At 38.0% G+C, this 12,433-nt stretch overlaps 1 non-coding gene across 1 annotated transcript; it reads left to right on the plus strand.

Moving 5' to 3' along the window:
* The first annotated feature begins 6,027 nt into the window (after positions 1-6,027).
* Positions 6,028-6,114, plus strand: LOC148861865 (U4 spliceosomal RNA). The gene has a single exon (XR_016095153.1). It is a non-coding gene; the product is annotated as a U4 spliceosomal RNA (small nuclear RNA).
* The last annotated feature ends 6,319 nt before the right edge of the window (positions 6,115-12,433 follow it).

Consider the following 12,433-nt stretch of genomic DNA (forward strand, 5'->3'; position numbering starts at 1 on the left):
CCAAACAAAATAAGGTAAAACTTGAAATAAAAATAAATCACAACTTGCAGTCAAATCATTTGCACTATCATAGTTTTGCACCAGTGCAAATGAATTTATACTGCAATCAAACTGGATTGTATTTATCTACTTATATTTAATTTTTTTTATTCTTTTGTATTACATATATTTTGTGTAGTAGTGGGATTGAGGGGTAGCCAGGTGTGTAATTGAGCTGAACAGATTAAACTTTGAACTCGAATTCTAGTTAAATCACTCTATTTTCCAGTATATCTAATCAAATTTATCTTAAAATTCAAATTCAATTAGAATTAAACTCAAAACGAGTCTAATTGAACTTGAACCCAAAAGATTTCATTGAAGCTTGAATAATTTGATTGCATCCTTGAGAAGAGAGAAGGATGCACATCCTTGTCCCCTTTCCACCCACAAAACCAACAAGAAGAGATGAACTGAACCACCCACACAAAGCCTACCAGAATTGTGAAGTTTTCCTCATTCCTGGTGGTATCCAGAAACACCACCATATGAACTAACTAGGGAGTTGGAACCTTTTTTATATATAGCTTTTCACGGAGAAAAAGTTATTTCTCTTGGTACTAAAAAGATAGATTTGCGATGGTATATTATATAGGTGGAGCTGATTTGATCTCTGAGATGAGAGGCATACAGTAGTGGGGTCCAGCTAGTCTGAGAGACAAGGGCACATTGCACTCTGACTCAAATGCTTTTTAATTCCCTCTATACTAAAGGCTCTCATAGACTGGACCCAACTAAGGATACTGCTCTCTCTCTCTCTGTGTTCATGGAAGGTAACCAATTAAGCTAAAAAAAAATGGATTCCATTCTCTGTCGGGGATAGAGCCAGGGTTTATGTGAATAATGCTTGGGAGTTGGGAGGACTTTGCTTACTTTTCTTACATAGCAACCCACTCAGCCTCAAAAACGGGAAAAAGGAGAAGATGAGATGATACTTTCGTTTTCGGTTGCTTTGCTCCCTCAATTAGTCTATCTAGTTTGCGGTTTGCGAAGGATGTGTTCTTTAGATTGGATTTTACGGGGACTCTACGCAAGCAGAGAAGGATTGGAAGCAGGGAATTCCTCATTTATGGGCAACCTCTAGTTACAAGCAACACAATGCGTTCCGTTTAAGCAAATGAAATAAAAATAAGAGGAGAGAGAGATGGAAAGGATTCCAATACTTCTCTTGTAACTAAAATAATTACTTTTTAACAAATATATAATAAATTAATATAAATATGAAATAATGAATTTACTTTATATATATATTTATGTAGCATAATATATATAATTATATAAAATTTATACATTAAATGAATATATATTATAAACTAATTGTACGTAAATGGGGTTAAATCCCAATCCAATCCATTTAGTTAGTAGAGGTGTAAAGTGGGTTGTCCTAAGCCGGTACGTGCAAAGTGCGGGCCGTGTCGTGCTGGCTTGTGGGGTGTCATGAGTCGTGCTGCTCTCCCCAATGAATAGTTTGGGGGTTGGCCCGGCCCGGCCCACAGCCCAAGCCTGTATGGGCCCGTGCCATGCCGAGTTGTGTCGTCGGCTGGGCTGGTCTGTGAGCCAAGCCTTGGCCCAAGCCAGGCCATGGACCGGGCCAAAGTTATTTTTGCCCATTTATTTTAAAATTTTGAAAAAAAACTTAACATTTTAATTTTATATGAATTTTGATGTATACAATTGATTATATATACAATAATTAAATAAATTAGTATAATAAAATTGAAAACAATAATTTATTTAATTAATACATTATATACTATATATTATTATATAATTATAATTTATATTATATAAATGGTATATATGGCCATGCCGGGTTGGGTTGTGCCAACATGCGGGCCACGGGTGTCATAGCCCGCTTGGTCATGCATTGGGCTGTGCCGGGCTAGGTTGTGCCGATATGTGGGCCACAGGCATCACGGCCCGCTTGGTCATGCACTAGGCCATGCCGGCCCAGCCCATGGACCTAAAACCCTAGGTCTAGGATGGCATGTACCATTGTGTTGGGCTTGGCACGACTCGCGTTCTGTCGTGCCAGGCCGCGACACAACCCATTACACCTCTATTAATTAGATAGATCATCCGATTCAAAATCAAAATCAAAATGGGAATTGAAATAAGCAGGGAATGAGATTTCATTCCCAAAAGAGGGGAAGAGAATGGCCCTTTCCTCAAACGAGGGAATGCCAGAATGTGACTCCAATTCCGCCCAACCAATTCGGACTCCAATTCTAGACCCCTATTCCTGCAAGCCAAATGGAGCCTAAAATCAAATAGCAGAAAAGGTTTGATGTAGACATGGCAATTTGGTCGATTCGAATTAGATAAAGGCAATTTCTGGTGGGGGGATTGATTCTTAACTCTAAGTATATAGATTAGGATTGACCTAGAATCACCGGTTCAACCACCTGAGTCAGCCGATCTGTGACCAAGTCAACACATTTTTTAACCAAAATATGAGGTTAACTGTGCAGTTCAAACAGTTTGAACAGTTCAAATGTTCAGGTCAACATTGGTTTGAAAATAAGGTGATTCGTGACTTGATCACACCCAACCTGAATTCCTTTCGGGTCGGGTTGGGCCAGGCACCTTCTTAGTTTGGATCACTAATGGGGGACCCTAACTTGCTTTCTTCCAACTTTTTCTCAGGTCTTAGATTTCATAATAAGAGTTGCATAATTGCTCCTCCATTAGACGATTATAATCCAAACAATTTACAATGTGGGTGGGTCCGTTTAGAAAGATTTGTAGGGAAATGATCAGCTGACCACAGAACACTGGCCACAATCTATGTGAACATAACACCACAGCCACACTTTGAAAACATCTCCCTGTGAAGTCAATAGATGTAGATGTTGTATATACACTGATACACGTTTTGTGATCAAAAGATATTGGCTCAGGCATAACATAATTGAAATGACCCATTCTGATTCCATTCTAGACACTTATTTCTGCAAATCAAACACACTCTTAATGACATACTGGTCCTTATCCATTCATAAGGCACATTTGTTATTAATTTGTTCTCATTAAACTTAGGGATTATGGAAGTAAGAGATGAGTTTAACTTCTTTCGGACCCACCTACTTAATTATTGGGTCCACGAGGGATGATGAGTAATTAAGAACTGGGTCATGTTTGGATCAATCCATGAGCCTAAATAGAAATAGTCAATTGGTTTTTGGGCCACAGAAAGCCTACCTACACAGAGATTCTTGCTTGATTTCTACTTCTCTCGTTTTCAGACTTCGAAACTTTTTTGTCGTGGCCCTTTTTTCTTTTTCCTTTTCACATTTGAAAAGCTTACTTAGTAAGAACAAGGGCGACCTTTGTTGTTCTGGTTCTTGCTTTAAGAAAGTTCAATTCTTTTCACATTTTTCCAGAATCCCAGGTAGTAAAAGCTGTGCATTCATTAGCCAACAATATATATGTAGGTTTTTTGGGATTGGCAAATGGGGGATAGATAACCATGGGGTAGCTTAGGTTTGGTACTTGGTAGGGTGATCATTGGTCATTGCTAGCCTGGTACAGAAAGCCCGGCCTGCCTGTCTCTGGCCCACACATTTCTGGATCTGGGCCTAGGTTCTGACTATAAAGTCTATATAAGTCCCTAGCGGTCTAGCACCTTCACAAATGACTTGGTAGTTTAGGCCTTTAGGGGGACTTGGATGATCACAATTCACAAATGATTAGACTAGTTAGGCTAGTTAGCAGTCTGGCACCTTCCAATATGAGGTTTAAGCCCAAGTTTATCAACCCAGGCGCAATTTGACTTAGATCAAATATAATATATAATTATGTATTATAATATATACATATATATATATATATAATTATATATAGTATTTTTATTTTATATATAATAATAACTAGTTTTTTTTTTATAATTTTTAATTTTTATATGTCAAATAAAAAATAATTTTTTATATTTATAAAATGTTTAGTTTACATTTGAGTTCGAGCTTATGAACTTTTGACTCAAGCTGAATTCGAGATCAAGTATTTAGTTCGAATTGAATTCTTGACTTAGCTCAAATCCACCCTGTACATACTTTATACTTATATATAAATATATATATATATATATATATATATATATATATATATATATGCAATATGCATAATTAAAAAAAAAATACTTTTATATAAATAAAATACACATATGTGTGTACTTTTTTCAGGCAGGTTGAGGTTGGATTGGGCTGGGTAACTGAAACATTAACCAAAGCCCAACCAAATATAGGTCAGGCCCAAGTTTTTTGACATAGGCCCAGCCTGCAGCCCAAAAACTTAGGCACAATCCATACAAAAACTTGGGTCGAACCTGCCCAAGTTACACCCTTAATGGTCATCTAGCACTTTTTCCATGGTCAAGAATGAAGAATATACACTCTCGCTACAGACTTTGACAGAAAAAAAATCCCTCCCCCACCAATTTACGTGTTACGCTACTGTGCCTAATCTATATCTATACTATTTATAAAAGAGCAAATGTTTTCATAGGACGTTTTCTATCCCCCTTATCTAAACATACTATGGGTATAAAGAGGGCATATATGTCTTTTACTCTCATTTTAGAAACTGCCCACTTATAACTGTCCATGAATTATAAATAGTTTTGTCTTAGAGATATTACCACGTACAAATGCATGTAAATATTTACCAGTACCCAACAAAATGATGTTTAAAATGGGACCAAACATCAACAAAAAACGTCTCTTATTCATTCTTTGGCCTGGTCTGATGACTCACGACTCTGATCATCAACTTGGTATGACACCATTAAAAAGATTGATAGAAACAAAAAAGAAATAATTAATCAAATTGGTTGATGGTTAACCCGTGATATACATGGGTATCCATATTTTAATCATTGAGAAAATACTCATGGAGGGTTGAAATAGTGAACTTACTCATGCTCCAAATATTCGTTTATTATGAAAATGGGAACAGAGCCGGTGTTCCATCTATGACCATGAGTCCCAGATCTAATGACTTAGGGCTGGCATGGGCCCATAGAAACCTGGACCAAGGCTTATATTTCATGGATAGGCATATGCTATAGCCTTTATCATAGGTGGTAAGCCCAACCTGTCCATATCATTCTCCTCCCTCTTGAGCCTTGATAGTTGAATATAAGACATTGTCTTCAATGATATCTAAGCTAACTAGAGGTCTCCATTCATAGGAAGGAAATACATGGCAAGTGAACGTGATATTCACTTGTCAGTATTCACAACAGACGAGATGATGGAAATTCGAATAATAGGTTTTGATCTTCTGGGGTTCCGGTTCCTTTTTCTATTTTTTAGAGTACAGATAAATGATGCATATTCCTTTTATCATTTTTTCAAACCAAATAGTGTATCATCTGATACGTCTACATTTTCTCAGGTCCAGTTTGGTACTCAGGAATATGGGTTTGGAATCGGAATCAGAATGTCCAGTTGTTTGGTTGGGTAGAATTGAAATCTTATTTCCATTTCTGACAAAATGACATTTCTCCATTTGAGGGAATGGTCATTTCCTCCTCCTCTCTTAAGAATAAAATCCCATTCCAGCTGAACCTAATTCCCATTCTAATTTATTTTTGAACCAAACAAACTATGAAAATAGATCATTCCTATTCTAATTCCAAAGAATTTCGACTGCAAATCAAACAATCCCTCAGTTCTATAGCATTTTAAGCAAGTTTTTGAGATGGATGTTTGAGGGGCACAATGTGGAATGTACTAAAAAAAAGGAACAGCCACCCTCAGACAGGAGACTTGTATAGCTCATTTTCTGTGTCATATAGACTTGTATCATTGTCTTGTGAAACCGGCCCTCACTCACTCACGAGTCACGGCATCTTTTGAACAAATTCAGCGGGACGATGAGATGACAAAGGAAAGCGAAATAAGCTGAAAAGTCCACAAAATTTAGTGGTTATACACTTATATAATAGTGTGAGCGGCCAAACATAAAGATGAATCATGAATGGGCCCAATCTTTGCGCTTGGGGCAGTGACGCAGTCAATGAGGTATTAACCGAGGCGCGTGACGCGCGTCAATTGCTGGTTGAAAATCATGAATGGGCCCAATTCGTCACTTCAAACTCTCCGGCATCTCAGGTGCGAGCGCAATGGATGTCACATGTCAGAGATCTGTTCATGGGCCGGGCTCAGAGTTCGCTTTAGCCCAAATTTGTATAGGCCCATGTCTAAAATAATGTAAAATAGGATCTGAAGCTCGGCCTGTGAACGGGTCCATGAGATCACCAGCTGGTTCCCTCAGGATCAATTTTGATGATACCACCTCCATTGGCATTGTTGTGTTGGCAATGAGAAGGGCTCCTTTGTGTATGTTCAGCGGGCTGTGGAATCAATTATAAGGTTTTACGTCAGTATTAAATACATAGGACCTGCATCTTTTACAATGGGGCCCATGAATTTAATACGTGGAACCTCATCATTGGTTTCACAGTCTGCTAAACAGCTAAAGCGTTCAACTAATCCGAATTCCAATTAATTCCTATTAATCCCCAACCAGCCATTGTAATTGAAGCAATAGTTCTCTTGGAAAGCCTCCGCTGTGCTACTTATTTGGGGATCTCTGCTGCTAGTTGCAAGAGTTTTTTTTTAGTTCACCTTACTAATTCCTCAGCTACTTACTTGCCTAGGTCTTGTAACTCAGCTGCACGTAGGGACCGGGCTAGCCCAGTGCGCTCTTACTTGTATCTCTATCCATACTTGGTCTTCAGTGCCTGAATTCCTTGGGGTAGGGATATGCTACCAAAAAACGTTCCCTTGTTATTCATAGAAAAGAAATTGGATTTGGCCCTCACAAAATTGTGCTTAAGCCGTCCTTACAACCTTTTGTAATGCATCAAAAACATCTTCATACTTATATATTTTTATTCATGGAGAGATATTCTCAATAATGTACAGTTGCGTAAGGAATAAAGACGGTCTTATAAGCACCAAATCCAAATTCCATGAAAAGATGTCAGTTTGGAGTTGGGACATTATGAGAGAGTTTGATTGATAGCAAATCTAAACTCGGTTTCTTGTTCAAACATTAGATGCTGATGTAACTGAGTGACTTGTTTGAATGGATCACCTTGGAGCTCTTAAAGAAAACTGAATGATGATGTAGCTTAATTAGAGGTTAGTTTTATCTAAGAACATAGGAATGACATAGTCCAGTCGATGCACGCCTCTTCTCTAATAATATTATTTTGATGGATAGACTAGTAAATGAAAACGGGATTGAGTCTTTGGTAATCAGGCTCTGAAGTTTGAAGTTTGAACATAAGGCTGCTCAGATTGGGCTGGGCAGTGGCCGAGGTCAACCTGGACTCGTTCAATTTATATAAATTGGATAGGTACTGCCCCCAATTTAACCTTATAAACCTAACTTCGATCTCATTCTCAGCCCACAGAATGGGTAGGGCTTGGGTGAATTTAATCCCAATCGTGTATTTAGAATATATCTCAATGACAAAGACGGAAGATGTTTCTGAGATGTGTACGTGTCTACTTGGCTTTGCATCTTTTGTTCAACAAGTTTAATTTATCTGTTGGAAGTGTTTTTGTTGGTAGTAGATCCCTACCACAACCATTTAATTATTTCTTTCAACAATTTTAGATTATAAAAATAATAGATGATTATTACTAATAAGGGATCTGCTGATCATAATACATCGTTGGTGATGGGATTTATTATTAAGGGATCTGCTGACCATAATACATTATTGGAGATGGGATTTGTTCCTTACATAGAACTCCTCACACCGATTTCACCATCACATTTATTGGAAACATAACTTATAAGTACACATACAGGAAATGCTTTCAATGTGAGGCTAGAGCACACTATGAGGTCAATGTGAGGAACATATCCGGATTCATAATGCTCATCACATTTATCTAGCTTCACATTGAAAACATCTCTTATATTTTATTTCATCGATATTCCCAATATATAGTTAAATGAAAATGCGGCCATCAATGTGTTGTGATCACCAGATCCAACCTCCTTATAAGACAGGTTTGGGCCTGATGGATAGTTGAGGAAAAAAAATAATCTTATTATTTAATTAATTGAGTCGACGAGGTGAATAAGTAGGAATGTTGTGTGGAGAGCAGCCTGAATATCATCACGTGTCAAAACACATCACGAGCTGAGCTGAGCTGGAGGAACAAGATAAGGTTGTCGCACCAAACGAAGCACATCCCGGACGGACGTGACATGGTATTCAAATAGGACGGGTAATTAATTTGAAAATTGAAACGCACAAGTTTGAAACGCAATATGACCCTGGCTCTCGCTATCCCATTCATTTATTGAACTAGGGAAATTGGAATGGACCACTCAAATTGTCTTATTGTCCACATCATCCGCTCACATGGACAAGTCAATTGGGGATGCTGATGACGCTCCTTGACCTATTCAGGGGAGTTTTTTTTTTTTTTTTTTTAATGTCGCAAAAGCTAGACTCAAACTTAATGAAGTCAATGAAAGAAAGGGTTAGGGCTCAAATGCATACTTTTTCTTTGCTTCTTTTTTTGGGAAGAAGAAACCATGGTTATCTGATTCTTTACACCCATCAATACTTAACTATTATTATTATTATTATTATTATTATTATTATTATATTTAGTGTATCATTTTTTTCTTGTATTAATCAGCTCTTTTTTACAAATATGATAATAGCAAGATTTGAAATTACACGACTGTTGGAACAATTCATTCAACACACCAACTGAACTATCCCTCAATTATATAATGTTCAAAATTTTAATATGAAACTGTGTGTGGTGATATTTTAAACCTTCCAAAACCCAAGAATTCATGAAAGTAAAATATATTTTGGGTAAATTGTTAAAACATCCCTTAAATTTTTTGACAATTGCTGAATCTCCCATAAAGTTTACACCATTAGTGCAAGTGCACCCCCTCACTTACGTCGTCTCCTTTAAAAAGTTGACCAAATTTGCTACTGTCATCAACTAAATGTTTCTAAATATCAAAATTGCCCTTGAAAATGAGAAATGGAGGTTTTATGCTGGAATACAGTTAGCTGTTTAGGGGCCAATAGCCTTGCTGTTGAGAGCGTTTTTGGGTATGAGAGTGGATAAGTTAGTAATTGCTCCTATTTTATTTTGACCAAAAAGAAAGAAGAAAGACATGGGCGTGAATAGGTGAATGTGTCCAACCCTAAAATACTCTCAACAGCAAAGACTGTTGGCCCCCGGCAGCCAAAGTTAGCTTGGTGGGGATAATCATGGCCCCTTGAAATATTAGAAAAGCAAATACTACTTCACGATGCACTATTGAATAGAATAACCGATATTCATGTGACCCATGGATAGATGACCACTGAATGGCTATCATCTTAGGTTGTGTTTGGTTTGAAGGAAATGGTAGGGAAAGGTTAAAAGTAAGGAAACCCATACAAGATTTGTACGTGTTTTTCTAAATCACAAATATACTTCTTCATAATCTATATTCATCCATTTTCTTCACCTTGTAATCCTCCTATCTTTCGGTAGAAACAATTGAACATCATACAAAAATTACATGTTTTTTTGGTATGCAGTGCCATGCAAACCTGATGTTTCTCTCTCAATAGTGCCGCATGATCACTAGACTTGATGCTAATTATGAACAATGTTGTTGGGAGTGGCACAATGGATAATATAATCTATTTGAGCAAAAAATGAAAGAAATTGGTGTTAGGAAGTTGAGATAAGATTGAATTTGTTATTATATGATAAGGATGATATGGAAAGTTTTAATTGGATTGGGATAGAGTTTAGAGTTTAGATAGAATTTATTATGTTATAATAGAGTTTGAGATTGGTTGAGATAGACTATATAGAGTCCTAAATAGAGTCTAAGAGTTTGAGTTTGAACAGGTTTTATCTGTTTTACTTTATAAATATGATGTAATTACTATATTCAAGTAATACAATTTACTTTCTCCTTCTCTTATTCTAATAATGGAAAACAACAAAAGCCAAAATAAAAAGAGAAAGAGAGAAAATACTAGATTTTAATATGGTTTGGCCAAATTACCTTCATCCATATATATGGGAAATAGTTTAGAGCTTTTCACATCAATGCCCCACGATGCCCCACATCATATCCCGACCTTATATTGGGAACATCTCTCGATGATAATACGGGAGATGATGAGGCATCATCGAGAAATGCTCCTAATGCAAGGTCGAGATGTGCTGTGGGGCGCTGATGTGAACTCTTCTCCACTATAAAACATGATAAATAATAATAAAACCTCACCAATTCACACTCTTACACCCCTTACAAAATATTCATACTAATCAAGAGGGGTATAATGGATATTTTAAAAATACTTGGGCCTTTTGATCTACCACCCATATAAATTGTTAGGACTGAATCTACATTTTAATAATAAAAAGAACTCTACATTTTAATCCATTGAATTCATAGCCACAACATTTTTTTGTTTGTGAATACATGCGATGAGAAATGGTTTCTGATGCTGCTCGATCTGAGGTAGTTTTTGAACCGAAGTTGTAGTCAGATAATCCTTCCAACTGGGCAGAGCCGAGGTGGAAGGATGAAGCCACTCTCCAAGATTTGAAACCTAGAAGACAATTAGAGGCCCAATGAGTTATCCCCGTGTAGGTACTCCAACGCTCAAGTTAGCCAAGGAAAGGTGGTTAGTCAGGCCGAGCAGTTAGAGAAAGGTATTGGTCCAAGCAGAATAACGGTATGGAAGTCAAAAGATGGATCCCTTACCTTGAACGAGAGGTACCTTTTTATAACCAAGGATCTGTGTCCTAATCGGATGAGGCTTTCAGGTTTGTCGGGATGAGGTCATCTGCCGAGGTCTTTATGATAAGACTTAATCCCCAGTAGAGTCCTCATATGTGCGACATTCTCCTATCTGGGTCGCACTTATCCACATGATGTGGTGCCGATGTGGCCGAGGAGATAAGATGGGCCGCAGAGGTGACGCAACGCTGACGTGGCTGAGGAGATAAGATGGCCACGAAGGTGACACGTGGCATACGGGGCCAACTCAATCATAACCTGAATAGTTTCATTGTTTAACCATTTCTCTGGTGGGTCATTCCCTAAGCAAAAGAGGTGGATCAATCAATGGGATTGACACCACTTCGACAAATAAGATTTTTCAATTGTGTAAGTCACTATTCATCTATTGGTTGAACGATGCACTATTCTCTCTCTATAATTGAAAGTGAAAGATCGAAAGATACACTATTTTGTGTATCATGTAAATCTCTTTCGCATATATATTGTTTGTGTATTGTGTAAATCTCTGCAGTTGAATGTGAAAAGATTGAAAGAAGAGCGCAAGCAGAGACGGATCTTGGGAGAAAAAGAGAATGATGTAGAGAAACCAAATCTGAAGAGAGACTCGTAAAATTCAAAGATAACAATGAACAAAAGGAGAGAGATGAATAGCCATAAAATTTTCATCATAAAATATTGATGGCAAACCTGTTAGAAGTGAAGAACAAACTAAGAAAACTAATGAATATAGGATTTCCAAAGTTGGAGTTTTTTTCTTTGGGAAGAGGAGGGGGAATTGCCTAGTAAAGAGGAGGAGAATTTTCAGCGATTGTCGGGAGGTTACCTAAAAATCTTGATTTCCATCAAACAAAATACATTCCAACACCCTACCAACAAATTTCGATATCACACATCTCATATATCACCGGGTCCCACTTTTATGGTAGATTCTGGTCTCATTGTGAGATGTGTAATGTTAGGTTGTGATGGATTGCTTTTTGGTTAAGTATCAATTTTTTGGCTAAGTACCTCGTCATTTGGTATGCTTCCAAGTGGCCGATGACTCAGACCGAAGTGAAGAATTTTGGCTGTTGAGCTGAATCGAGCCGGGCAGGCTAGGTGGCGAGTTGACTATAGTTCCGAGCTGCCTATGAGGTGCCGGGCTGCCTGTGAGGTGTCAGGCTGCCTAGGTGCCTAGCTGGATTGATGAGCTTCGTTGCTCTTTAGAGACCAGCAATGAATCAAATGTCAAAGGACCCGGGGTGGCTAACCTGGCGAGGTCGCTCCGATGCTTAAGTCAGTACTCTCATAGTAGACTGCGAGCTAAAAATCACAAAGTATGAGAGCTAGAATATTCTTACTTGCCCCCTATGCCATTGGGGTTGGTGCCTTTATATAGACATTGTTTGGCATGGGCTTCACGCGCCATATCCGAGATTTCTGAGTAGTCGTCTAAGTGGTCCGAGATTCCCTAAGGTAATCGCCATGCACGTTGATCACCCTCCAGATCGTTCGGCACGTGGGCCAACTTCCAAGGATCGTGGGAGTGTTCGGATATGCATGCCAATTTTGTCGTCGAGCACGTCTTACAGGTTGCCAGGTCGTG

Source organism: Nelumbo lutea, chromosome 4 (assembly GCF_056320005.1).
Source record: "Nelumbo lutea isolate HS-2025 chromosome 4, American lotus-T2T, whole genome shotgun sequence".
Taxonomy (NCBI): Eukaryota; Viridiplantae; Streptophyta; class Magnoliopsida; order Proteales; family Nelumbonaceae; genus Nelumbo; species Nelumbo lutea.